The 27133-nt window shown below is 42.2% G+C and overlaps 1 protein-coding gene and 3 non-coding genes across 6 annotated transcripts in view; all 4 read right to left on the minus strand.

Annotated features, from left to right (window-relative positions):
* The window catches only part of wnt5b (wingless-type MMTV integration site family, member 5b), an 83417-nt gene that overhangs the window by 46777 nt on the left and 9507 nt on the right, over positions 1–27133 (minus strand). The window lies entirely within an intron of this gene.
* trnal-caa (transfer RNA leucine (anticodon CAA)) lies at positions 10116–10226 on the minus strand. The gene is made up of 2 exons: positions 10189–10226; positions 10116–10161 (listed from the first exon to the last, which is right to left on the minus strand). It is a non-coding gene; the product is annotated as a tRNA-Leu (tRNA).
* Positions 14731–14803, minus strand: trnak-cuu (transfer RNA lysine (anticodon CUU)). Its single transcript has one exon. It is a non-coding gene; the product is annotated as a tRNA-Lys (tRNA).
* Positions 16215–16287, minus strand: trnak-cuu (transfer RNA lysine (anticodon CUU)). The gene has a single exon. It is a non-coding gene; the product is annotated as a tRNA-Lys (tRNA).

Consider the following 27133-nt stretch of genomic DNA (forward strand, 5'->3'; position numbering starts at 1 on the left):
GTCAGGTCACTTTCCGTTCAATCCAATTAACCCAGGAAGTGGACATTTAAACCATAAGAAAATCTCCATCAAAAGGTTATTTAATATTCAATCTTTAAAGGCATTATTGAGACAGAGTAGCGCTCTTATCTGCCTGTAAATGAATTACAGTTTCAATTTGCATGTTGAGTGAATTGAACCGAAAGTGCTTCAGACCCAGAGCGTCCAGCAGAGCTGTGTGTCTGCTGATAACCAGGCTGCCAATTCAGGATTTGGCAAAAGCTGAGTTTATACTTTTGCTAAAATGAAGCCCAATTTTTGGACTGGTGTGAATATTGTTAGAGGTCCATGGCACAGGGTGGAGGACACAGTTTGTATCAAATTTGTTTTAATACTAGATTTATCATGTTATGCAAAACAGGGGAATGCATGGTGAACGCTACATAGGGTTGTAAGATACGATATACCGCATTCTGAAATTGAATTACTACTAAATACCTCATGTTTTGATTTTTAAATAGTTAACCTTGAAAATAATCTGAATTGTGTAGTTTGAATATTGATTTTCAAATCTTTAATCGAGCAATTTAAAACTTTATTTGTTTTTGTATATATTTAATGGTTCAAAGCCTAGTAAGATAATTCAAGTCTCAAGTTGTCGGACATTTCCAAAACCTAAATCGACCTCTTTCAAAGGGAGTTCAAACCATGTAAAATCAGACCGATACTATGGCAGAACATGAATAAATACATTATTACATACTTTAGGTGCTTGAATATAAGTGATTTAATTAAGGATCAGCAATTTCAGCATGCAGCATAAATGTAATGCAGCACATCAGGCACACTGCTGCTTCCATAGATGTGATTTTACTTTAAAAACACTAACCCGGTGCAGTACTGTTTTTTTTGCTACTTGAAGACCCTAAACCTGAGTTAAGACAGAGAGGAGTGGCCAAAGAAGGGAGGAAGGAAGGAGAAAGAGCAAGAAAATGAATCTGTGACAAATCTGATTGCAGAGTGAAAGAAAAGAGAGTGACATAATGAGTGTGTTTGTGAGGAAGAGATAAAGGAAAAGAGCGAGGCAAAGAGTGAGACACATGGACCACGGAGTTAGAGAAGATAAAAAGAGAAAGTAAGTATGGAATACAAAGAGAAGTGTGTGTGTGTGTGTGTTTGTGTCCGTGTGTGTGTGAACACCAGGTGTGTATCTGCCGTCCCAAGCTGTCTTCTCCTATTGATTAGTTCATATTGATCCGCCAAGGCGCATACTCTCTGACACACACACACACACACACACACACACACACACACACACACACACAGTATGGTTGACTTGATTTAGCCAGGCTTTGACACAAGGGACATGAGGGTACATTGTTAGCACAAATGCATACACACACACAAAACTCCTATAATGTCGCACCTTAATATGGCAACCATCTTTTATTTCTCCCTCTCACACACACGCATGCACGCACGCACGCAGCATGCACGCACACACACACGTCAAAACTCTGTCTATTTGTTCATGTGTATTGGCTTTCTGGCAAACAGGACAGGTAGGACAGACGATGACAAAGTATGAAACGTTCTGTCAGCAGAAAACTCAGTTTCTTGTTCAAACCAGATGAATAAATTACATCTTTTCCTCTGGAAATGTGTTAGCTTTTTCATCAACTGCCACAGTTACGTTTTTAGATTTGACATTGATCGGCTTGATTGAATCTAAAAGTACATTTGATTTTGGTTGGATCACATGACTGCTTGTGAGGAAAGTGTTTATCTTGTGGCTAAACTCCAGAGAATTATACTTAACTGCAATTCCCTCAGCTCAATTGAACTTAAAATAGCAGTATAGGTTATTCTGGCTATAACTTCACTCTTCTGCTTCACTCTCACCACCACAGGCGTCTGTTTTTAACTATAAATCTCTAAAGGAACCATGTTCGCCACCTGCTCAGCACCCAAAACAGCTAAAGTTAGCGGCTAGCTGGTGAACACAGTGGAGCATATAGCGGCTAATAAGCTAAATACTTATCAGGTCTTTCCCTCAGGAGTGGACCAAAAATAGATCTAAAAGGAAAAGGCTAACATTCATCAGGTGGTCAGGATCTGCTGGATGTTTACTCATTAGCCATATCTTATTTCAGCAGCTTGATACCATAGCCATCAAGACGTCAAAGATCAGACATTACATGTCCATTTAATTGTTCAGCATTTTCACGACTTTTTTGTCGCATTGTGTACAAATGCTGTCGTCTCCAAAGCTTTAAGTTCACAAAACATGCCATGTCAGTTACAGATTGCTGCAGCAACATTAGCCTCAAGAGCTAAATGCAAGGGATGTGAATAGGTCTCCCCTCCTTCACATAAAAAACAGTCAAGTCAAGGAGCCTTTGAGCAAGACACCTCTACTCTAACTGATCCTGTGGCAGCTGCAGCAGACAGTTTGACTCCCAGTATGACTGCATGGAGTTATGTGAAGGTGAAGTGTGTGGGCGGGGGGGGGGGGGGCTGATAAAAAGTATGTATTCTGTCTTTGCCATGATGAAAAGGTGAGGACAAAATGTGAAAATACATTCAAAATAATCTGGACAAATCATGCTCATCAACAGCCATCTAATGAGGGGGTTTGAGGTGTTGAATGATGCATGATGGGACCTGGTGGCAGGACCCTGACACATATCAATATGTATACGGCCCATTTATACACACCACACACAGATGGTCACATGCTTTTTTTGATTTGTCCTTCATGCAGTTCTCTTTGCTATACTTCCCCTTTGTCTCTGAATCAGAAAAAACGTCACTGTCTGTCTCTGCCTTTGTGTGCTTGCAGACACACACACACACACACACACACACACACACACACACACACACACACACACACACACACACACACACACACAAATACAGTACGTGCATCGACACATAAACACCTGCACCCCCCACACATACACAGCCTGTCTTCTGCTGCGGTGATGGCTCGGAGCTGTCAAAACATCCTTGCTTTCTCTCGCTCTCTCTCACCACAGCAGCCTGACTGAGCTTGTCTATGCAGGTTCACAGAGACTGCTGTCTATCCACCCTCTCTCTCCTTTCCCTTCCTCCTTTACTTGCCCTTTCTCCTACCTTTCTCTATCTTAGCATTTAGATTTTTCTCCATCTTTCCCGCATGTCTACTGTCTTTTGCCTCCACAAGGATCTGCATACATTAATGCAACACTTTAATGTATGCTTCAAGGGTATTATTCAAGATGTGTGTACTACATAATGTAGCTGTATATGAAACTGGCTCTAACCTGTTTTTAACCTGAGTTTTCTCACAGGTCAAGTCCACGCTGAGGCAGGTAAATACAGAAGTGTGTTACATGAAAACGATGTGCATTGATACTTTTTTCAGACAAGTTGTCCATCTGAAAGGGCAAAACTGTCCCTTCCTGTATTAAATTCAATGTGAGTTATTTAAAGGGGCCCTACTCTGCTCATTTTCAGGTTGATACAAGTATTAAGAGTCTCTACTGTGACATGTTTCCATGCTTTAATGTTCAAAAAGCTCTTTATTTAAAATGTTCTGCTGCATTATCGATTTCTCATGATCAGATCTAGCTTTTAAAATATCCATGTTCATTAATTTAGAGCAAGGGAAGAAGACACTGTGGAAATTACTCCAAAAGGAAAAATTACATTCACAGTGAAAACCACATTTTAAACATGGAATTGTATGAAATGTGTCCTTCTTCTCCCTTTCTCCCCCTCTACTCACTTTTACACAAACAGACACACACAATCTCTCTCTCTCCCACGCACGCACACACACACACGCACACACACACACACACACACACACACACACACACACACACACACACACACAAACACAGAGAGCAGTGTGTTTGGCCTGCAGGGTGTGCACAGCGGGAAAGAATCCACCGTATGGCAGACACGAGGACGGAGCCAAATCTGGCTCGTACACATGGCGTGTGGCCGTGCTGCCCTGTGTGTGCACATGTGTGTGTGTGTGTAGCCGGAGGCAGCCTGCTTTTATATTTATATATATAAATGTGTATACATCGGGGGCAGTGGTGGCCTGAAGGTGTGCTGTTTTTTCTGGAAGGCTACCAACTGAATGAATGAAAACCGCTCTTCATTCCCCTCACCAGCTACAGTCACCTTGCCCTTGCGCAAGGCACTTAAGCTGGTAATACTTCAGCACTTTATCTTTACATAGAAAATAGTTTTTTTACTGCTGCACTATTAGTTTTTTCAATGTTGCACATTAAGCGAGTGCAAATCAAATGGTGAGAATGAGTTTTTAGTGTGAATGCTAATGAAAAAGTATTTCAAAAAACAGTTTTGTTGTCATCTTCACCAATTGTCTGTGCTTATTACGGCACTAATGTAATGACTGTGGATTTGTTTATGAGTATTAAAGCTGTGTGTATTAAATGTCAGCTCATGTACAATTCCGTGTTTTGTGTGTTATGTGACATGCGTGTATGTGTGTGTAATGTCTCCCACGTCAGAGAGCAGAAGAGGAGCGTGTGTTTCAGTGTGCGTGTCCATGTCTGTGTCATTGCATGTTGCCTCTATGAAAATATGCATGTCATCTAATTCTACATGCTTGTGTGTGTGTGTGTGTGTGTGTGTGTGTGTGTGTGTGTGTGTGTGTGTGTGTGTGTGTGTGTGTGTGTGTGTGTGTGTGTGTGTGTGTGTGTGTGTGTGTTAAGCGTGTGCTGGCAGCATGTGAACACACATTGAGCGCATGTGTGTGAGAGCGACTTGGCTCGTGGTGGTTTTGTCAGTGCATGAAAATCATTTATTCATGTCTCCTGTGAGTGTGTGTGTGTGAGTGTGTGTGTGTGTGTTGAATACAGAGCTGTTTGTGTCTCCCATGCATTCTCTAATAGAGATTCTTTGCTGACATGTGCAGCTAAAGGTTAGGCTATAATGTCTGTGTGTTTGAATGCTGAATCTTCTGTTTATGCTCTCCTGAATCTCTTGCTAACATGTGTCCCTCTCCAGTCCTCTTTCTCACCCTCAATCCCTTCTTCCTGGCCTCATCTATGCTCAAATATTTGTCTCTTTTGTGTAGAGGTTAACCATTCATGCAGCATTTCTCACTACGTCTGTGTGTGTGTGTGTGTGTGTGTGTGTGTGGGAGGGTTTTTAAAAATGCATATATTCTATAAGAGGGAGGAGGAAACAGAGCGTGGTGAAAAGAAAAATACAGCCTCTGTGTGTGTTGTGTGAGTTGGGTTGACATCTGATCTTGCTGAGTATGGTAAAGAAGAAAGTGCTGAAAATACCCTGTGTGTGTGTGTATGTGTGTGTGTGTGTGTGTGTGTGTGTGTGTGTGTGTGTGTGTGTGTGTGTGTGTGTTTTGTGGCCTATATGTGTCCTCCTTTCTGTGTGGGTGGTAAAAGGAGGGAGTAAGGGAAGAGGGTGTGTGTGAGTGCACTTAGTTTAAGTGTCAGCGTGGCTTTTTGTGTGTGTGTGTGTGTGTGTGTGTGTGTGTGTGTGTGTGTGTGTGTGTGTGTGTGTGTGTGTGTGTGTGTGTGTGTGTGTGTGCATGCATGCATTCTTGTGTGTGTGTTTGTGAGAAAAGCAGAGGGAAAAGAGGGGCAGTCAGAGTGAAACAGAGGCTGAGAGATGGATTGCAATGAGAGTGGCAAGGGAGGGGAGAAACCAAAAAAGAGTGATGGAGGGGAAAACTAAGAGAGTGATTGGGAGAAGGAAAAAGAAAAGATGGAAGGAGTCAGAACAGAAAAATACTTATAGAAGTGTTTTTTCTTCTCTTTAATTTTTTTGTTTAATTCCTATTTCAGTATTCTATGTTATGAATTAATTTTGAATCAAGTCTTTCTCTCTTAAAAATATGTCCCTCCAGAGCATTTCTGATATAGACAAGTATGATCAATCTCAAACACACACACACACACACACACACACACACACACACACACACACACACACACACACACACACACACACACACACACACACACACACACACACACACACACACACACACAGACTCTGTGCCACTTACATGTGCAAGCAGCAAAAGTCCTATACCTCTTTCTTCATTCTCCGTGTCCTTCTGTGTATTTTATGTTTGGTGCGTTGTGTCCTTGGTGTAACGTTACATCAATAGGGAAGTGTCTCCCTGAAGAAAATCTATAAATACTTCATTCCGTAACTGCTGAAAATGCAAGATCGACAAGCAAGAAAGATGGGAGAGGCACTCTGCTGTAACAAAAAGAGTCCTAACAACTGAAAACAGATTCAAAAGCAGTCTGGAGACGGAGTGGAGTAACCAAACTGACATTACACTGTCAAAGGGCAGCTTCACTGTCCTCATAATCAAGGGGTGAGGCAGGGAAGAAGTACAAGGTGGGCCATGAGTAAATCCGAGCAGGTAATGGAAGGTAAAGGTACAAACAGCAAGGAAACTAAGCAACCTGTGGCCCGTTTCCACCCAGAACATTTTTAGGGAATTCAGAAACTTTTCCTTTGTTTTGATTGCCAGGACCTAGTTCTAGTTTTGGTTGCTGCTGGAACAGTCCAGGATCTAATGTGTGTGTAGTACTGGCAAGTGGTCAAACACATGACTCTTAAAGGATGTATTCAAAGTGAAAGCCAGCCTTGGTTGTTGCTAGATGCAATATTAAGACAGGGTGGGAAATCCGTAAATAATAACTGATCACCAGTCAAAGTTGAAATAGTAGACTATAAAGAACTTTATTTGGTGTAATCTTCATGGCAGTTGCACAAAAGCAGAATATATCCAGACAGTATGTCGACTTTTTGGCATTTGAAACTCTCCACCTCTGCGTGTCTACTTCAGTCAGTGAATAACAAAGAACTGCTCATTGTGTTACAAACAAAGTTGTCTCTTAGCAGTCTATCATCATTCTAATTTGCCTAATCCCTAAACAGTCCCTCAGATGGAGAGGCACACAAAAGGGACTGTTGGTTCTTTCTGGCCTGGCCCAAAGCTGATCTGGTGTTGAGAAGATGTGAAGGGTCTCAAATCGCTTCAAATGGAGAGCTTATCAGACTGTTCAGTGGTATCTGGATCTCCCTACTCCCACATTTTTCTTGAAGACTGACTGCATCAGTCTTCAACTAAAAGAGACACTCTGAAGACCTTTGGGCAACGATTTGCAGGGGGAAAAAGAGGAGAAAGCAGGATTTTAACTTTAAGACTGTGCCTCCAGCACTCAACCCTCTTGCCTTGTTTTCTTATTTTATGTTTCTCTTCATGAGCAGTTTGAGATCAACAGTCAATCAGAGTGATCCTTTAACATTGGGCTCTTCCAGCAATCCTTCATATTGTGGCAAAAGGCCAACATTGTCCTCTTTAAGGACTTAAGGCCCCCAATGGGCAAGAATTATTACACCGCGTAGTTGAATACTCGATTCTGATTGGTCAATTTCGAAATGAATTGGTTTGGTATTTTTTGCTAGCTGTCTGCTCCTAAGGAAGATCAAGGTGACCATGTATTAATCCTAAGAAAGAAGTCCGGTCAATTTAATATCAACATTTTAAGAGAAGTTGCTGTCGCTGCAGTTTCAGCCGACTATTTTTTCTTAGCGGAAGCAATTTGATCACTTTTAAATCAATGAAATAATTCTTTTATCTATTTTGTGGGATGCTGATTCCCATATCGGTGTTCTTTTTTCATATGGCAAACATTATTTCCCTTCCATTTACCCTGCCTCTCTTCCTTCTTCATATCCTGACCACTAATAGACAAACAACAAAGGAAAGGGACACAAAAGACACAGAGGACAGGGAGTTAATGCTAATTCATCTCCTGAACATCCCATAGACTGTGTTACTATGGCGTGACACAGGACTTCAATAAACAGACTTAATGGCCACACACACACACACACACACACACACACACACACACACACACACACACACACACACACACACACACACACACACACACACACACACACACGGCAGACAGACCTATTGATTTTTGTGGTAACACTGTCCTGTGACCACATACAGTGGGAGTCTACCTCTGTGACCTCCCCTCCCTCACCCACCTCCCCTCCTCTCATCCACTCCCTCACATGTGTAAATGTGACACTTGACACCCCTCACCTCCCCCTAACCTCTCTGCAACCTCCCCTTTTCTAACCATCTCTCAATACAATTCCTACTCTCCTTTCTCCCGCGGCCTGTATCCTCTTCCTTCTTCTCTTCCTCAGATGCTAATTTCAGCACGAACTCCCTGATCTTTCTCCAACCTTTTACCTCAACCTGCTCTCGCCCTTCCATTCCTCCGTCGTCTTCCTTTTTTCTCCTAAAAGGATTATTGTCAAGATGAGAGAAACAGCGATTGGAGACATGCAGGAAGGGGAGTTGGTGCTCTACAGGCACACATACAAATATATATATATATATATATATATATATATATATGAAACACACAACATACATACACAGAGAAAAAGGACAAACAAGAGAATGTCTCACCAAACCCCCAGAGAGCAAGGTAGAGAAGAAAGAGAGATGTCCTGCTGTGTTCAGAGGCTTTGGCAATACTACTCCACAGTCACTGCCAAACACAGACAGAGAACAACAAGATAGGGAATAAAAGAGGAAACATTAAAACATGGCGAGATTCAAAGGGAGCACATTTTTAGAAAAGGCTAAAACACATTCACAGGCTCCAATAATCTTGAATTGATTACAACCCCTTGGTTATACCTACTGGATTGTGAGAGGACAAATTCTGCACATTTCCTATTAGCATGTTGTGCCTCTACTGTCTCCATGCTTTAATGTTCAAAAAGCTCTTCATTTTTGCGTCTTTTTTACTATAACGAAGACTCGTCAGCTCAATCAAAGGCTCCAACTTGTTCAACACAATAACAAAGTGAGAGAGGGGCTCCAACCCACGACCCTGAGTTTCAGAGTCTCATAAACTACCAACTGAGCAAAACTTAAAATGGGCAGCGGCTTCGAGCCCCACTCGAGTTTTTGTAGGTGTTGATGGTCTCTAGAAGGAGCCTTACAAGTAAAACAATCTGTCAGGAGTGGGATACGAACCCACGCCTCCGTACTGAGACCAGAAGTCCCTTTGCTCAGGAAGGAGTCATCCTTGAGTCTGGCGCCTTAGACCTCTCGGCCATCCTGAGATGAATAGTACTCAATTTAGACTTGACCAATAGATGATAAACTGCACACATCAGAGCATTTCTGTTTCCTATTTTCTCATGATTTTGTTCAGTCTGTGTGCAACAAAAAACAAACTGGAACTGGAATCGCTTAACAAAAGTGATGTAATCTGCAGGTAAAACAGTCTGTCAAGAGTAGGATTTGAACCCAAGCCTCCATGTGGAGACCAGAAGTCCCTTGGCTCTTTGCTTTTCCTAATGCTCTAAGACGCTTTACATAAAATCAGACTCATGGGAACTTAGAAAAGCAACATCCATTGAGCTATTGATCATATTTAGAGTAGAATTCACAAAGAGCTTGAGAGTGTGGACGGAGGGGACCTGGAGTCTGATGGACATCTTGTATTCGCCCTGGATCAAAAGGTGGTTGGCAGAGACCACAGTTTGCGGAATCAAACAGAATCTGGAGGCAGAAGGCTGGATTTTCGTGACGACGAAAGTCCACCGCCCAACGAGGGGCCCGAACCGACAAACCTGAGGTTAAGAGTCTCATGCACTACCGACTGAGCTAGCCTGGCTTCTCTTGAACTGAGATGGCGCCGAGTCGATTCAGCTCCTCATGTGATGGATTTTGATAAGTCGATGATGTCTTTGAAGGAGCATTTTAAAGAGCTTTAAAAAGATTAAAATCACTGCCAGGAGTGAGATTTGAACCCACGCCTCCATGTGGAGAGCAGAAGTCCCTTTGCTCAGGAAGGAATCCACCTTGAGTCAGGTGCCTTAGACCTCGGCCATACTGACATGAAAGTCATACTCAATTTAGACTTGTACACAGAAATGTAAGGCAGTGACGGAGAAGAGGATGCCTTCCAAAACAAGAACAAGGCAAACAAAATGTAGTTTCAAGAACAGTTTTGAAGATCTTCTCTGTGGATGATCTTTTTTAAGGAGCAATACAAGAAAAACTTACAGGTAATACACTCTGTCAGGAGTGGGATTTGAACCCACGCCTCCATGTGGAGACCAGAAGTCCCTTTTGCTCAGGAAGGAGTCATCCTTGAGTCTGGCGCCTTAGACCACTCAGCCATCCTGACATGGAGCTAATGCTCAAACTTGAAATACTCGAACCTACATGTGCATGTGTGCACTACATCTATACATCGAGAAATACATTTAGTCAAAACGTCAATCAAGTAACTGAACTGTGAGTCAATAGGGAGCGAGCGAACAAGGAAATGTGACTGGCCAAAGTGTAAATGTTGATGTGCTTCACGTGTGTAGATCTGATGTTTATGTGAAGATCTACACACGTAGATCTCAATTAAATCTGAAGAAGTTTGAAAGGTGGAAATATTGCAGGAGGTTAATGTCAAGCAGTAACATACCCACACAGACACAGTCTTTACATACCTAGGTATCGACCACCCAACCAGAAAACACACAAATGCTCCTGTCTCTGTGACATTGCTTTCATATCAATGAGGCCCTATTATTATTTTTTCCCTGTAGTGTGTTCTATAGGTTTTAGTGCATGTAAATGGTCTGCAAAGGCTAAAATCCCTATGTTCCCTCCAGAGGGAGTTTCTCTAGTAGTGAGTGAGGGAGGGTATACATTAGTTTTGAATCGCCTCAGGTCTGAAGGATCTCCCACTCTGCTTCTCTTTCTCTCCTGAAAAATATAGAAACATAGAAACCTGAACCATATAGAAATATGAACCTGAACCATATAGAAATATGAACCTGAACCATATAGAAATATGAACCTGAAACGAAACATATACAAATATGAACCTGAACCATATAGAAATATGAACCTGAAAATGAGCAGAAAAGGTCCTTTTATGTCTATGCTTGGCTGTTGTGATGTTGAAAGATGTGATGATGTATGCTGCTTTATATTTCAAGATTTGTTCTTCTTCAATCAATACCTTTGTGAGAAGGTCAACGTGGCTGTCAAAGGGAAAATAATATGTTTTTAAGTATCTGTATTCTGTAGTTACAGTTTTTGTTTCCACAAGACTCTTGATGAAAACTGTACACAAATCTTACAGCGTCCTGAGCAAGCATCCCCTGAATGGATCTTACATATGTTTTAATAAGCATGTTTCCCTTATTCTTGCTTTTTAGATAAAAAATTAATGACTCTATGTATGTGCTAAATACTCAGAAGTGATACCTCTGCAAAAAAAGCATTTAGTTATAAAGAAAATATTAAGGTCTTTTTGGAAGAAGGTGCTTCTTGTAGCACTAAATGACCAAGATCAACAGCAGAGATGCATCAACATACATCGTAACTTTGTCTGAGATGATATGAGAAATACATAAAGCGAGCAAAACTGAAAAGTGTGGAGAGAGAAGAAGGACTGAAGGCAACAGAAGCTGATAGAAAGAAGCCAGGAACACACGGCAAGCAGCAGAGAAGAAAAAAAAGGTGTGTGTGTGTGTGTTTGCTGGAGGTGTGCCAGGGAGCCTGCCAGCCAGCAAGGCTGAGCTGCAGGGCCCCTGCTGGGGGTGGAGGGTTCAGGCGAGCCCCCTGCCTACACTAGCCTAGTGGAGCATGCTGGGAAATAAAAAGGGAGGAGGAAAGAAGAGGGGGGAAGGGAGATTTGGAGAGATGGAGAGAGTTAGAGACCATGAGATGGAAAAGGAAGAAAAGAAGGGATAGAGGGAAGGAGATGGAGACAGACAGACAGACAGACAGACAGACAGACAGACAGACAGACAGACAGACAGACAGACAGACAGACAGACAGACAGACAGACAGACAGACAGACAGACAGACCGACAGACAGACAGCGGGAAAGAGGAGGAGGTGATGTTGATTTAGAGATAAAGAGAAGGTAAACCCAGAGCTGGAATGTGAGAGGAATGCAGGAGTTTTCCTCTGGCTGGAAAGGGAAAAGGAGAGAAAGAGAGGCAGAGTGGGAGATCCTGCAGACCTGAGGCGATTCAAAACTCATTTATACCCTCCCTCACTCACTACTTTACTTCAACTCCTCATTAACAAACAGCATATCCAGGTGGCTTTTTCATCTGGCACTTAAATCTGTTGAATAAAACTGATTGCTTTCCTATTATTTGTCTACATCATTCATTCAGACAAATGTAAACCTTAAAGGGGGCTTATCCTGCTCATTTTCAGGTGTATATCAGTATGTAGTGTCTCTCCTGGGACATGTCTCCATGCTTTAATGTTCAGAAAGCTCTTTATTTTTCTCATACTGCCTGTACTGCAGCACCTCTTTTCACCCTCTGTCTGAAACCAGAGCCCAGTCTGCTCTGATTGGATAGGTGGCAGGTTCTGTTGTGATTGGGATTCAGCTTAGAGATGTCCCACCCCTTAGCCTACCACGTACAATGTGTTGGATCGCAAGCGCAAGTGTTAGATAGTGATGTCACTATGATCTCGAAGTAAACAAAGGAGTTTGATGGAGGCGTTTTAGGCAGGTTGTGTGTGTGGGGGAAAAATACAAGGATGTTAGCCTTTGCAGACCATTTACATGAACAAGAACCTATAGAACAAACTACAGGAGAGGAAAAACCCCCAAATGCAGAATAATATTATGTCCAAGGGGGCTATTGTATTGCAAAGAAACAAAAGAAGTTGTACCGGTGTCACATAATGAAAGAGATGTAACATGTTAAAACAGTCTGTCAGGAGTGGGATGATTTGAACCCACGCCTCCATGTGGAGACCAGAAGTCCCTTTGCTCAGGAAGGAGTCAATCCTTGAGTCTGGTGCCGCTCGGCTATCCTGACAACTACAGACATTTGTCATTATGGAAATGACTTAGTCTATGGACAATAAAGTCTCTCTACGAACATCTACCCAGCCTGGACAGATGGATTGGTGAACCCACCTGCATCTGAACACCTAAGAGGAAACAAAATGAAAGAGGTTCTTGGGGAAGAATAACGTGCATCCCTCCCTTATGAGACTTTGTAAATCTATGACAAGAATACTGAAACTCTACTTAAATAGGAGAGTGAGGTTCTCAATAAAATAACAGAACAGAGAGAATACATAATGTGGGAAATGTAATGTTAATGCAACAGTTTGATTTTCCAATTTAAGAGCTGAAAAGTTTCTTTTGCCTTATTTGACAAAACCGCCAGAAAGTGTATCATGAAACATTGATGCAATGAGAGCAGGGGAGAGAGGGAGGCCCTCGGTAATTTGGTATTTCCTTTTAGAGATGGGAGGAATGGCCAATGCCCTCGTTTTCAGAATAACAGACACACGCACACGCACGCAAAGAGAAAGAACAAATAGATAGATAGATAGATAGATAGATAGATAGATAGATAGATAGACAGACAGACAGACAGACAGACAGACAGACAGACAGACAGATAGATAGATAGATAGATAGAGTAGTAACTTATAATCAGTACGAAGTAGGAGTTGAGATGTAAATCAGAGAGGTATGCACTAACAGTCAAGAGGTGAGGGTTCACAGGCCTCTCACACTCACACTCACCCACACGCCCTTACTCTCTCACACACACACACTCACACACACATGCACATACAGCTATGGGAATTCAACTGGAAGTCAGACCTTCAGGCTCCGAGCCTCAAAGAAAGACAGGCAGAGAAAATTCATGAGCAGCTGATTCAGCGAGCCCCTGACTGGAGTTATTACTTCAGTATGGAAAAGAAGGAGGAATTTCTTCCGGAATATGGAGCATTTCAACATTAAGAGGAGCAAAATGAAAAGATGAAACACACTGAGTCTGAAACAAGGGAACTTAGGTAAAAAGGATTGGAAAAGAACGATCAAATTAAGACAGAAAGGGAGACAGAACGTGCCTGAGTGGCTTTTTTATAACCCGAGCAACAGCTGAAGATGTTCCTCTGTCTCCAGACTGTCTCCCACACAAACATACACACACATGCCCTGACCTCGCCGATGGCAGCTGTTGGCATCACTCTGTGCCCAATCCAGTGCCACAAACTCAACACTAGACACACACACACACGCACACACACACACACACACACACACACACACACACACACACACACACACACACACACACACAAACACGCACGCACACACACACACACACACACACAAAACATTTGATAAAGTAACAGCTTTGCAGAAACACAATGATCAATTGAAATAACAACAGTCATTTTCACTGAATATCTTTTCACTACATTTCTGTCATTTGTTCTGGACTCAAACTTTAATCTTGCTATGTTATATCACTCTTAATGATTCTCTATCAAACTCTCCATTCAAACAAAGTTTTCTCAGAGCTACTTGTTTTAGTCAATATGGCAGAGCTCATAGTCTTAAATTAAGTTTTTCTTATTTCTTATCTTCTCCTACTGTTTTCAGGGCTATTCTGAAACTTTTGAAGGCGTTACTGCTCAGTGATCTGCTCAAGACCACTGGAACATGTTTTGACTGCAATCCATTCTCAATAAATCTCCCAAAACTGCTGAACATAGCTAGCCAAACACTATCAGTGATGGATGAATGGGTTGTCTGGCTGTCAGATGTCAAATTCAGTCACAGACATTCTTGTAAAGTAGCTTGAGAATTTTCCTCTTATTGTTTGCATGATCCGTGAGAAAACAGCAGCGCCCAACGTGGGGCTCGAACCCACGACCCTGAGATTAAGAGTCTCATGCTCTACCGACTGAGCTAGCCGGGCTGGGAAATCTGACTAATGCATCATGTAAAAAAAAAAAATCAGACATTCTGTGGAAGACGTGGCTGATGTAACGATTTCTTGAAAGGTTCAATTCTGGAGTTGCCGCAAAAACTGTGCTAGACTAAATAGTTCTGGAAGGTTCCAGAACAAATTGACCTCCAGGATTCTGTCTGTTGACGGGCAGGCTGACCCGAAAGTTAGAATTGCAAGGGCTCCCTCAACAAAGCATTGATATATCCCCATTGGATTTCGGTATATTGCAGAAGCATAAGCTTTGTGGCCAACACACCTTTATAATACTTACCACATTTTGTTCAGCAGGATAAACTCCACATTAACAGCACTGTGATTTCAAAAGCGACAAAAGGATGATCAAATCAAGCTGTCTCATCAGGGTTAACACCAGATCTCCAATGTCACTTAAAGAGGACATATTCTGCTCATTGTCAGTTTCATATCAGTTTGTAGTTTCTCTCCTGGGACATGTCTCCATGCTTTAATGTTCAGAAAGCTCTTTATTTTTCTCATACTGCCTGTGCTGTAGCACCTCTTTTCAGCCTCTGTCTGAAACCAGAGCCCAGTCTGCTATGATTGGTTAGCTGGCAAGCTCTGTTGTGATGTGTTAACTGCTTAGAGATGTCCCGCCCCGTTAGTGGAGGCACTTCAGGCAGGGGGGTGAACGTGGGAGAGAACCTCCCTCTGGAGGAAACACAGCCTTGCAGACCATTTACATGTACTACAATCTATAGAACACACTTCAGGAAAGGGAAAACCCATAAAGCAGAATAGGCCCTCTTCTCTAAATAATTCTCTTTACTTATATAACTGCATAGTAGAAAGGGAAAACATTACTTAAAGGAAGACCCATCAGCTCAATGAAAGACTCCCACTTGTTCAACATATTTCTGTATCTTCATCAAGCCACAGGGGTAAAAACTCTGTCAGGAGTGGGATCTGAACCCACGCCTCCATATGGAGACCTGAAGTCCCTTTACTCAGGAAGGAGTCAATCCTTCAGTCTGGCGCCTTAGACCGCTCAGCCATCCTGACACAAATCCTGCTATCCACTCTGGATTTATCATAAATACATAAAAGGTTAACAGAATAATAATACACAAGATTTGTATAGGGATTTCTTATGCAGAAAGACGCTTTACATAAAATCAGACTCATGGGAATTTGGAAAAACAACACCAATTGAGCTATTGATCATAGTTAGAATAAAGTTCATAAATAGCTTGAGAGTGTGGATGGAGGGGACCTGAGGTCTCTTGGACATCTTATATTTGCCCTGGATCTGAAGGTGTTTGGCCGAGATCACAGTTTGCTGAATCCAACAGAATCTGGAGGAGGAAGGATCGATTTTCATAAGAACTGATCTCACCGAGCTGTATAGATCCTAAAAGTCCACCGCCCAACGTGGGGCTCGAACCCACGACCCTGAGATTAAGAGTCTCATGCTCTACCGACTGAGCTAGCCAGGCTGGTACAGCTTCAACGTGTGCAACTATTTGGATCTGCTCTTCATATGGTGGTATTTTGATGATATGTTTTAAGGAGCTATTTAAGGAACTTTAAGAGAAATACCTGCGGGTTAAAGTCACTGTCTGGAGTGGAATTTGAACCCACGCCTCCATGTGGCGACCGGAAGCCCTTTTGCTCAGGAAGGAGCACCCTGACAACTACAGATATGTATTTCATTATAGAAATCAGTTACTCTATGGACCATAAAGTCTCTCTACGAACATCTACCCATCTCTCAACCGGATAAGGAAATGGATGCACAGACTGAAGAGTGCCTGGACAGATGGATTGGTGAAGAGTCAGATACGTGAAGGGTGGATGGATAGATGGATGGAGAATTGAGGAGGGGGGTAAGACGTCTTTGATCCTCCCAGCAGAAATAATCAACAAAGCCCTCAAGCAGGCCAGCTAGACCTTAATATGTGTGTGTGTGTGTGTGTGTGTGTGTGTGTGTGTGTGTGTGTGTGTGTGTGTGTGTGTGTGTGTGTGTGTGTGTGTGTGTGTGTGTGCACCGTGGGGTTTTCTGGCTGCATGCCAGGACCAGCTCCATCAGGAGAGAGATCAAAGACTGTTCTCTCTCCCTTTCACTTTCTACCTCTCTCCCTCACATTTCTCACACTCCTCCCTCCTCCTTCCTCGCTCTCTTACTCGAAAACGCTCATTACTGCTTTTCTTGATTTCTTCGACGTTCTCTCACTTTTTCTATTTCACCTTAGGGAAGGGAGATGAGAACAGTTTCCTATATGCAAAAAACACAAATAAAAACTGAAAAACACACACCCACACACACACACACACACACACACACACACACACACACACACACACACACACACACACACACACACACACACACACACCTGCCAGAACAATCGCTCCCTTGACAACCTGGCTACTAGGACGGCTATGAAACTCAGTACAGCTATATGTGTATGTGTGTGTGCGTGTGTGTATGTGTGTGTGTGTGTGTGTGAGTGACAGTGTGTGTTTCAGACTGCTCTTAAAGCCCGGCGAATCTCATGACAACATTTAACATTTTAGCCGAACTAGCCATATTGGGTTAGGACATTAAATAAAGTATCGTCTGCTGTTTCAAATTAAGGACGCATGCCTCCATCCTGTTATCGCTGACATATAAAGCTCTGTTTTATATTAAATTGACCAATCATATCTATACCATTGACTTTCATTGGTTCACTGTCTGGTCAAAGTATGAACTCCTGGGGACAATATTCCTTGTCTTTGTTCACAGTAGATCCATTGATACAAAAAGCACACACACACACACACACACACACACACACACACACACACACACACACACACACACACACACACACACACACACACACACACACACACACACACACACACACACACACACACACACACACAGGTTGGTTTTTCAAAGGTCAGTAATGTGTCATATAGGACTGAGTCATAAGGAAAGGAAAAGTACAAGTTCACTGGCCTTTTTAAATATAAGGAAAAATAAGAGGATTATTATTATAATGATTAGCTACTTTCATTAAAGTCATCATCATTACGTCCACACAACTCATCAAATAAGGTTAGCAACTTAAAAATATTGATTTAAATGATTCAATTAGAACTTTGATCTCATGCATTTCATTAAATAGTGGTGATAAATTATACACTCCTTTGTATTAAGTAGCACAAGGGCCTGAAATACTTGATTTAAAATGAACATTTCCATCTTACATTACATCAGCTGCACCAAAGTGCTTATAATAAAACAGCGTTCAACGAAATTGCATTTATCATCTCGCAACCCTCCTCCTCCGTTGGAGCTCTTGAACGTTCTTCTGGATATTTATCGCTCAGCATTGTTGCTGATCTGGGAATTGAAGCTCATTTGCACTCCGTGTCTGTCGTTCTGCAGAACAACATTGTCTAAATGTCTAAAAATGTAAATGTAAATGTGGAGATAATGTTATTTTCCTATCGAGACTGAGGCTGCTCGTCATTAGAGCATCTCACAGGGGCTCCCTCACAAACAGCAAGTAAACTTTCTCTGCCTGGATCTTTTATTCATCCTTTCATACTGGTGGCAGCCTGCAGATTGGTCATATTTTCTCCCTTCTATCTGTCCATCATTCTTAGGAATATTCAAATAAGCGTCTTAATCCCCCTCCCACAAACCCTATCAATCTGTTTCCTGCCCCCGCTCCTCCTATTCTTTCTCTCCAGCTTTTACTGTTCTCTTTAGCTTGGTCGTTCAGCTCTCCCCATTTCTCTCCTCACCCCCATTGCTCCCTCTTTCTCTCCACCATCTTTCCCATCGTTTTGCCTCCCTCTCTGCCATGTTTCCCTCCCTCACACACACACACACACTCTCTAGCAGTAGTCATTCTACTTATAGCCTCGCCATAAATCAACCTGTCATTCTCCGTCATGCTCGCTGGATCTCACTGGGGCTAGTGGCAGACACACACACACCCACACACACTCACACTCAGAGCGAGGGATAGCTTATGCCCACACATACACACACCCTGGCTCAGAGACACTAAAGACTCAAAAACAAATGCTAAAACACCAATACTCATGTATCCACTGCAAGTGTATCTTTCACACTGATAAAATCCAACTGCACACACACACACACACACACACACACACACACACACACACACACACACACACACATACACACACACACACACACACACACACACACACACACACACACACACACACACACACACACACAAGCATCCATTCTCAAGCATACGGTCACACACACACTCTTCAGTCGATCTTAAGACACATAAGCTTGATGGAGACGGAGGGTGAATGATTATGGGAAATAGAGATGTAGCCAAGGAAAACAGGAAGATGCTCACCTGTCCCTGTATCACACACACACACACACACACACACACACACACACACACACACACACACACACACAAATTCCCGTCCTCCTCCTGCTCTGTCTGTATTTTCCTCTCTGTCTTGTTCATCTATCTTCAAACCCAATGTACTAAAAAATGCTTTCAAATACAAATATTACATTTTTTTTAAATGGTTGTTTTTAAAAGTTCTGTTCAGTATTTTGGCTTCAATTAGGAGAGGTTGCGGTTATGTTTACAATGAAACTAAAATAACTGAAACATTCGTTTTAATGTAATGTTTTATGTCATCAGGTTAGTTGAAAGCAATAATATTAAGTTGAAACTAATATTTTGATTCAAACTTAATATTATTGTTTTCAACTAACCTAATAAAGTTCTGTTGACAATACATCACATTCAATTAAAGTCAACGTTTCAGTTTTTTCAGTTCATTCTAAAAAAAACGAGTTTTCTCAGATTTTTCGGGGTTTCTAAGGCTGTGCATTAGGTGTTTGCCCGAAAATGTATCTTTCTCAGTCTCTTTGTTTGTAATTCAAACCAGAAGCCATAGAGCAAAGACTGTCTCCGTCTAGAGGATGTTTTCAACAACGATCCAGTTCACAATTTCTGGACAACCCCAAATATTCGTCCAAATGATAGTGACAGCTGACAAGTTTCCAAGGTTTAAGTTTCCTGGTTGCAGAGCCGTGTAAGGGTGCATAAAAGCACTGATGTTGAGCAGAATCCTGGTACATGAAGGCACCGCCTGCACGGCTCTGTGAGAAGTCAGTTTTCCACGCACTGGTTAATTTTTTTTTTACATAAAAGTAGGCTAATTGTGTGAATGGGTGGGACTCTGGTGTTAAAGTCTTGGTATTTCCAACCATCCACCCAGACTCCCTCCCTATTAGTGTTCTGCATAATGTGGATGTCACACTTCCTGGATTGGAGAAAAAGCGTTTCCAGTGAACATGATACAGGCAGCAACCGGATACAATTCCAAGTTCTCCACATCATACTTGGCAAAGGAAATAAGGCATATCAAAAGGTATTATGTACAGGATAGGGTTGCTCTTTTCACATTTCCCTATTTATGTTTAATATTCCTCCTCCTTTCTATCCCTCCTTTCATTTCTCTCTTCTTGTCATTTCTCCTCCGCCTATCTGCTGTTTCACCTCTTCCTCCTCCTTGTCTCCGAGCTTTCCATGACCAATGCAAGAGCCTCATAAAGACCCTTAGGAGTCAGAGGATTTCACGGGGCTTTGTGTTTGAGAGAGTGTGTGTGTGTGTGTGTGTGTGTGTGTGTGTGTGTGTGTGTGTGTGTGTGTGTGTGTGTGTGTGTGTGTATGTGCGTGCATGCGTACGTAAGTGAGTAGGAGACAGCACATGCTGCATGCAAGGTCACATAATCCTGTCCAGATACTGTTATTGACACACACACACAAGCACACACACACACACACACACACACACACACACACACACACACACACACACACACACACACACACACACACACACACACACACACACACACACACACAAACAGTGCGTATGACCTGCACTGCCCTTGCACATGCAGATTGAGCATGAACACACACACACACACACACACACACACACACACACACACACACACACACATACACACACACACACACACACACACACACACACACACACACACACACACACACACACACACACACAGATGTCCTCACATAACCCACAATGCCCCCAGTGTTATCATGGATGTTAATATTGTTTCTTAAAAGCTTAATCTTTTGTCATTTTTAGAGGACTTGGTTTATGATATTCAAATGTTATTTTCAAAAAATAGTATAAAAATACCAAGGGATTTAAAATATGGATTGTCTTTCTGAATATCCAACTACACAAAAAAAGACTACATAAAAATGTAAAGGTAAGAATGCTAGAAATTGACACGGATCTTGAAAAAAATTGAGGTTGATGTATAGTACATTTCAGTATAACTTTAAAAAACCCTGCTGCAAGTACAAATAGCTTTGTGTGTTTTATGATATTTGCTTATTGAAAGAGAAAGCCATCCTTATCCTTTAAATGTATAACACGCAGTACAGAGACACAGACAGAAGAACACAGATATGGATTTCCAAGGTCGCATTTCAGCCGTTCAGTATGTATCTTATACAAGTCCTCCTCCTCTCTGTCTGCGCTCCACTGCCCTCCTCCTCTGTGTTCTCCTCTCCTCCTCCCTCCATCTCTTGCCGCTGTCTTTCACACACACACACACACACACACACACACACACACACACACACACACACACACACACACACACACACACACACACACACACACACACACACACACACACACACACACACGTCTCTCCAGAGATGTGTCCATTGCTCTGACCTCTCTCTCTCTCCAGGGAGCGCTGGCTGTCTGCCCAGCTCTCTCTTTTCTCTCTCTGCCTCACACTTTCTCCTTTTGCTCTGCATCTTTCTCCTTCTTCTCTCTGTACCTCTCTATCGATCCATCTATTTTTCTAATCTCCTTTTGTCTCCCCCCCTTCTCTTATCCTCTCCTCTATTGTAAGTCTCCCCTGCGTTTGCATCCTCTTATCGCTTCATCCTCTCTCCACTCGATTCCTCTCTCCTCCTCATCTACCCTCTCTTTCTCCTCTCTGCTTTTCTCCTTCCCACACCTAATCTTCTCCCTTTCTCGCGTTTACTCGACTTTTTTAAGGCTTCCAGGAGGATGGTGTGGCTAGGGGGCTCTGCCTGGGGCTCCTGCTCAGCTCATGCTGCCTCTCTCTGGGCACAGTGCCCACAGAGGGTGTGTGTGTGTGTGTGTGTGTGTGTGTGTGTGTGTGTGTGTGTGTGTGTGTGTGTGTGTGTGTGTGTGTGTGTGTGTGTGTGTGTGTGTGTGTGTGTGTGTGTGTATCTGTATCTAGTGATGGGGAAAAGGGGGGGGGGGTCACAAAGTGAAAGGAGAAGGAAGGGGAGACATTGAAAGAAGAGGGAAGGGGGATGTTGAAAGCGACACGGGGAGAGAGACTGACAGAGATTTCTGTTGAGTCATGCTTAGCTGGCTAGAGTGATGGTGGCTGCAACAGCACTGTGTGTTTCTATATTTGTGTGTTTGCCTTTTTTTAAGTTAAGTATGTAGCATTCTGCATAAAAGAGAATAATTATGACTTACATTTTTCAATCCATGATGTTTTATTTGTAGCTTTTGCATTTATTTCTATTATTTATGGGCTGAAACAAATGATTACGAATAATGAAGTTTCTACAGCCGGTGTCTACATCTTAAAGAAGAAGAATAAGAAGGAGGCATACTTTATTAATCCCAATGGGAAATTATGGATTTCACTGTGGTGTTATTTGTGTGTATTGTATGACAAACTGTTTTATGATGCCCATTGAAAGGATCACCAAAGACTTAGATAACAAGAAATGATTCATATTTGAGAAGCTGGAATCAAAGCACATTGTCTTTTGATTTAAATTTAAAGAGGCCCTATTATAATGTTGGGGTTTTCCTTTCCCCTTAATGTGTTCTACAGGTTTTAGTGCATAAAATGGTCTGCGGGGGCTAAAATGCCTGTGTTCCCTCCAGAGGGAGTTTCTCTCCCTAACTACCCCCTGTCCGAAATGCCTCCATTTGACTCCTTTGTTTACTTCTGTAACTCAGTGACATCACTATGTAAAATCTGCACTTCTTGTACATGATAGGCTAAGGGGCGGGACATCTCTAAAGGTTAACCAATCACAACAGAGCCAGCTGACCAATCACAGCAGACTGGGCTCTGGTTTCAGACAGAGTGTGAAAAGAGGAGCTGCAGCACAGGCAGTATGAGAAACATAAAGAGCTTTCTGAACATTAAAGCATGGAGACATTTCCCAGGAGAGACACCTGAACATCAGCAGGAGAGGACTCTTTAAAGTAGAGACACTACATACTGATATACACCTGAAGATCAGCAGGAGAGGACTCTTTAAAGTAGAGACACTACATACTGATATACACCTGAACATCAGCAGGAGAGGACTCTTTAAAGTAGAGACACTACATACTGATATACACCTGAAGATCAGCAGGAGAGGACTCTTTAAAATAGAGACACTACATACTGATATACACCTGAACATCAGCAGGAGAGGACTCTTTAAAGTAGAGACGCTACATACTGATATACACCTGAACAAGGAGAGGACTCTTTAAATAAGATAAAGTATCTGCTGAGATCTGGCACCAATGTGGCAAGCAAGTCAAATGGTGCAAGAAATGAAAAGTCAGAAGATCAGATAGCTCTGTTTCAAACAAGTGCCGCTAACTTAAATGATCAATGAGGATGCTGCTGAGTTTCAGTTTTGAAATGTAACTGATTGGAATGAAGCCACAGTGTAATAACCCTGAATTCTGCTCTAAAATCCCTAACTTATTATACCTGGTATGAGCATAACCATGTGTGACTTTACTGAAAATGATGCTGACACACACACACACACACACACACACACACACACACACACACACACACACACACACACACACACACACACACACACACACACACACACACACACAGTGACGGAGCATCCTAGACTCAGCTGCATGTAGAGAAAAACTATTCCCCTGCTGGTCACTAATGGTGCAGCCCTGAAGCAAATGGCCTGGACCCAACCATGCACTATGGGAGGGAGGGGGGCGATGAGATAGAGGGAGAATGCGAAGTAAAGGGAGATAAAGGAAGTGCCATGTGAAATTCATTTGGTAAAAGCAGCCACAAAAGAAAGAGAAATGGAGAGAGCGGAGAGGCAGAGAGGGAGACTTCACACCTGTGGTTGAAATGTCGCCTTTAACTGCCATCTCTTCTTCTGTCTGCTCTCATTCAGTCACTTCAGTTCCCCGCCCTCTTTCTGTTCTCCATCTACTTCCACCTTATATCAAACCTTCCCTCTCCCCCTCCACCTCTCACCCTGTCACTCTTTCCTCTCACTTCCCTCCCTCTCTCTCAAGTGTCCAGCTTGTCAGTGGTGAGTCTCAGTGAGGTAGCGCCCTCTGTCTGTAACCACTGTAACTGCAGCAGCATGTTTAAAACTTCAACCCGCCTCACCAAGGATAAATAACTTTTCACAAGAAAGATGTAAGTTACTTTGAGAGAATCTGAGTGGAAAGAAGCAGTTACAGTGGTTTCTTGGCCCATGCAAACAGCTCTCATTTAAATCACAAATAAAAACTCACCTCTTCAGAACCTGAAATCTGTAATAAGTGTTGTTTTATAAAGTGTTTTTTTTATCATGTTTTTATTAGCGCTCTTTAAATAAAATGTATTATCATTATTATTATTATTTGTTAAATGTGTAAATAATACAAGGGATAAGTTAAAAGTAGCAAGATATTTAAGTTGCATTACTATTGCATTAAACTATATACACAAAAAAGAGAGATTCTGACCATAAAATACACTCTTGTAGTGTATGACAGTACATTTTTGACCAAGGAAATACTAGTTTTAGGAGGGCACTGTTATGCTAATTTTCATGTGTATATCAGTATGTAGTGTCTCTCCTTGGACATGTCTCCATGCTTTAATGTTCAAAAAGCTCTTTATTTTTCTCATACTGCCTGTGCTGCAGCACCTTTTTTCACCCTCTGTCTGAAACCAGAGCCCAGTCTGCTCTGATTGGTTAGCTGGCCAGCTCTGTTGTGATTGCTCAACCGCTTAGAGATGTCCCGCCCCTTAGCCTATCACGTAAAATGTGTGGGAGTGCTAGCCAATAGAAGCACAAGTGTTAAATAGTGATGTCACTATGTTCAGGAAGTAAACAGGAGTCCAATGAAGGCGTTTCAGGCAGGGGGGGGGAGTGTGTGGGAGAGAAATTCTCTCTGGAGGGAACACAGGGATTTTAACCTTAGCAGACCATTTACATACACTAAAACCTGTAGAACACACTACAGGAGAGGGAAAACCAAAAAAGCATTATAGGGCCTCTTTAACTTAGGTCAACCTGCGCTGCTATGCTGCAACCTAAGGGGGAAAAGTGCACCCTCATTCATATACAATGGAATAAAAAACGTACAAACTAGAAAAAAAAGAATTTGCTGCTCTAGAAGACCAGCTGACATCTTATTGGTCGTGCTGTATCTGTCTCGTGTCTCAGAGCTGCGTCCTTGCTCCAATGCCAACAAGACAGGTCCCTATACATTTATTGAATGTAATGAATAACACAAATCTGATCCTGATTCAGGCAGCGTGCGCGTTTGACAGACCCCGCAGCAGCTCGGCAGCAGCAGATGCCGATGTGAAATATATGCTGCTGCATGTGTTAAAAAATGCAGGATGAATTCAGAAGATACCGCGGCGCAGAAGTGTTTTTAACCCTTCTGTATCCAAACATTAGCAGAGTGTGAAAGCTTCTTGAGCAGCTGCGTATTGGAGTTACAGTCTGAAAGTAGCTGCTGATGGATTAGAGAGCTTCACTTTGAATCCCAGATTTAGTTTCTCTCCCTCCATCTCTCATTGATTCTAACAGAACCAGACAGCGATTTCAGCAGCTTTAAGAAAATGCTGCTTGTTGGAGGCTCGGAGAGATGCCAAGTGCTCTCCTGGCTGAGACACAAGGTGCTGATTCCTGACTCTACCCTTTGTCTCTCCTCAAGCAAGAGATGCTCTTAAAAGCTGTGACACTGCTTTCCCTTTAACATGATAGAAGTGAGGTTAAATCTGTTCAAATAAACGTTCTAAACATGAGAACACGTCAGTATTCATTCAAACAAACAAGGGCAGAGGCAGTATTGGCACTCAGAGATGGTTTTTTTTATACTTCCAATGAATAAAGAAAACAATAAACATTGAAGTAATTTTGATCAGAAAACAAACTATATATAAAAGCAACTTTAGTATTTCATCAATGATCGAATAGTTTTGCGCACTAGAACCTAAACAATTACATTTTATATTCTCCGTATTGACTAAATATTACACTCTTCAACAACAACATAAAGTTATTTTTTTGCTTTTCAGGATTGCAAAACACATCTACCATTGGCAAGTATTTCCAAATAGATCCTGGATTTAATATTCATGACGAGTTCTTTGACTGGTGATGTCTGAAAGCAACTCTATGATTCTGTTGTATTTGCTCCCTTTTCCAAAAGTAGTTGAGTGAAATAATAAAATCTTAAATTCACTTAATGAAATCAGGATTACTCTTATTTGTAATACACAGTGGTTTGTGGGGACATGCTCGATTCCTTTCAGTTTCTTCATTAGAAAGTTGCTAAGCATCATAGCACCACAGAGATACAGTCTCTTCCTTCCTCCTCTTCCAAAACGCTCCTTTGTGAAAGAGTCACTGTCCTCTTTTATCGCAGTGCAGTTGGTCCAGTCTACAGGCTTACTAATAAATCATTTCAGCCAATCAGTGATGGATGTGTTTTGCAGAATAACAAATGATGTGTGCGTAATTCAATGCTGCCTGCCTCTCTGTCTTTTTTTCCCAGACAATGTTGACTAATGTTTTGTCAACTCATCTTCGGCACACAATGTGGGATAGCGAGAGAATAGATGAGAGAAAAGAGAAGAGACAAATTGACAACAGAACAACAATCTAAGAATGAGAGCTGGAGTGGAGAGTGTCTAGCTTGCAATCAGAAGCAAGATAGTGGGAATATGTGATGCTCCCTCTCCCCCTGTGTGTGTGTGTGTGTGTGTGTGTGTGTGTGTGTGTGTGTGTGTGTGTGTGTGTGTGTGTGTGTGTGTGTGTGTGTGTGTGTGTGTGTGTGTGTGTGTGTGTGTGTGTGTGTGTGTGTGTGTGTGTGTGTGTGTGTGTGTGTGTGTGTGCGTGCTGACAGATTTACTATTGCTTCAGTTTGGAGATTGGCTACAGAAAAACACCCTGAGTAATTATCTAGGAAGAGCACCTGGGCACTGGGAGTGTCATTGTCATT

The sequence above is a fragment of the Eleginops maclovinus genome, chromosome 17, assembly GCF_036324505.1.
Source record: "Eleginops maclovinus isolate JMC-PN-2008 ecotype Puerto Natales chromosome 17, JC_Emac_rtc_rv5, whole genome shotgun sequence".
Lineage (NCBI taxonomy): Eukaryota > Metazoa > Chordata > Actinopteri > Perciformes > Eleginopidae > Eleginops > Eleginops maclovinus.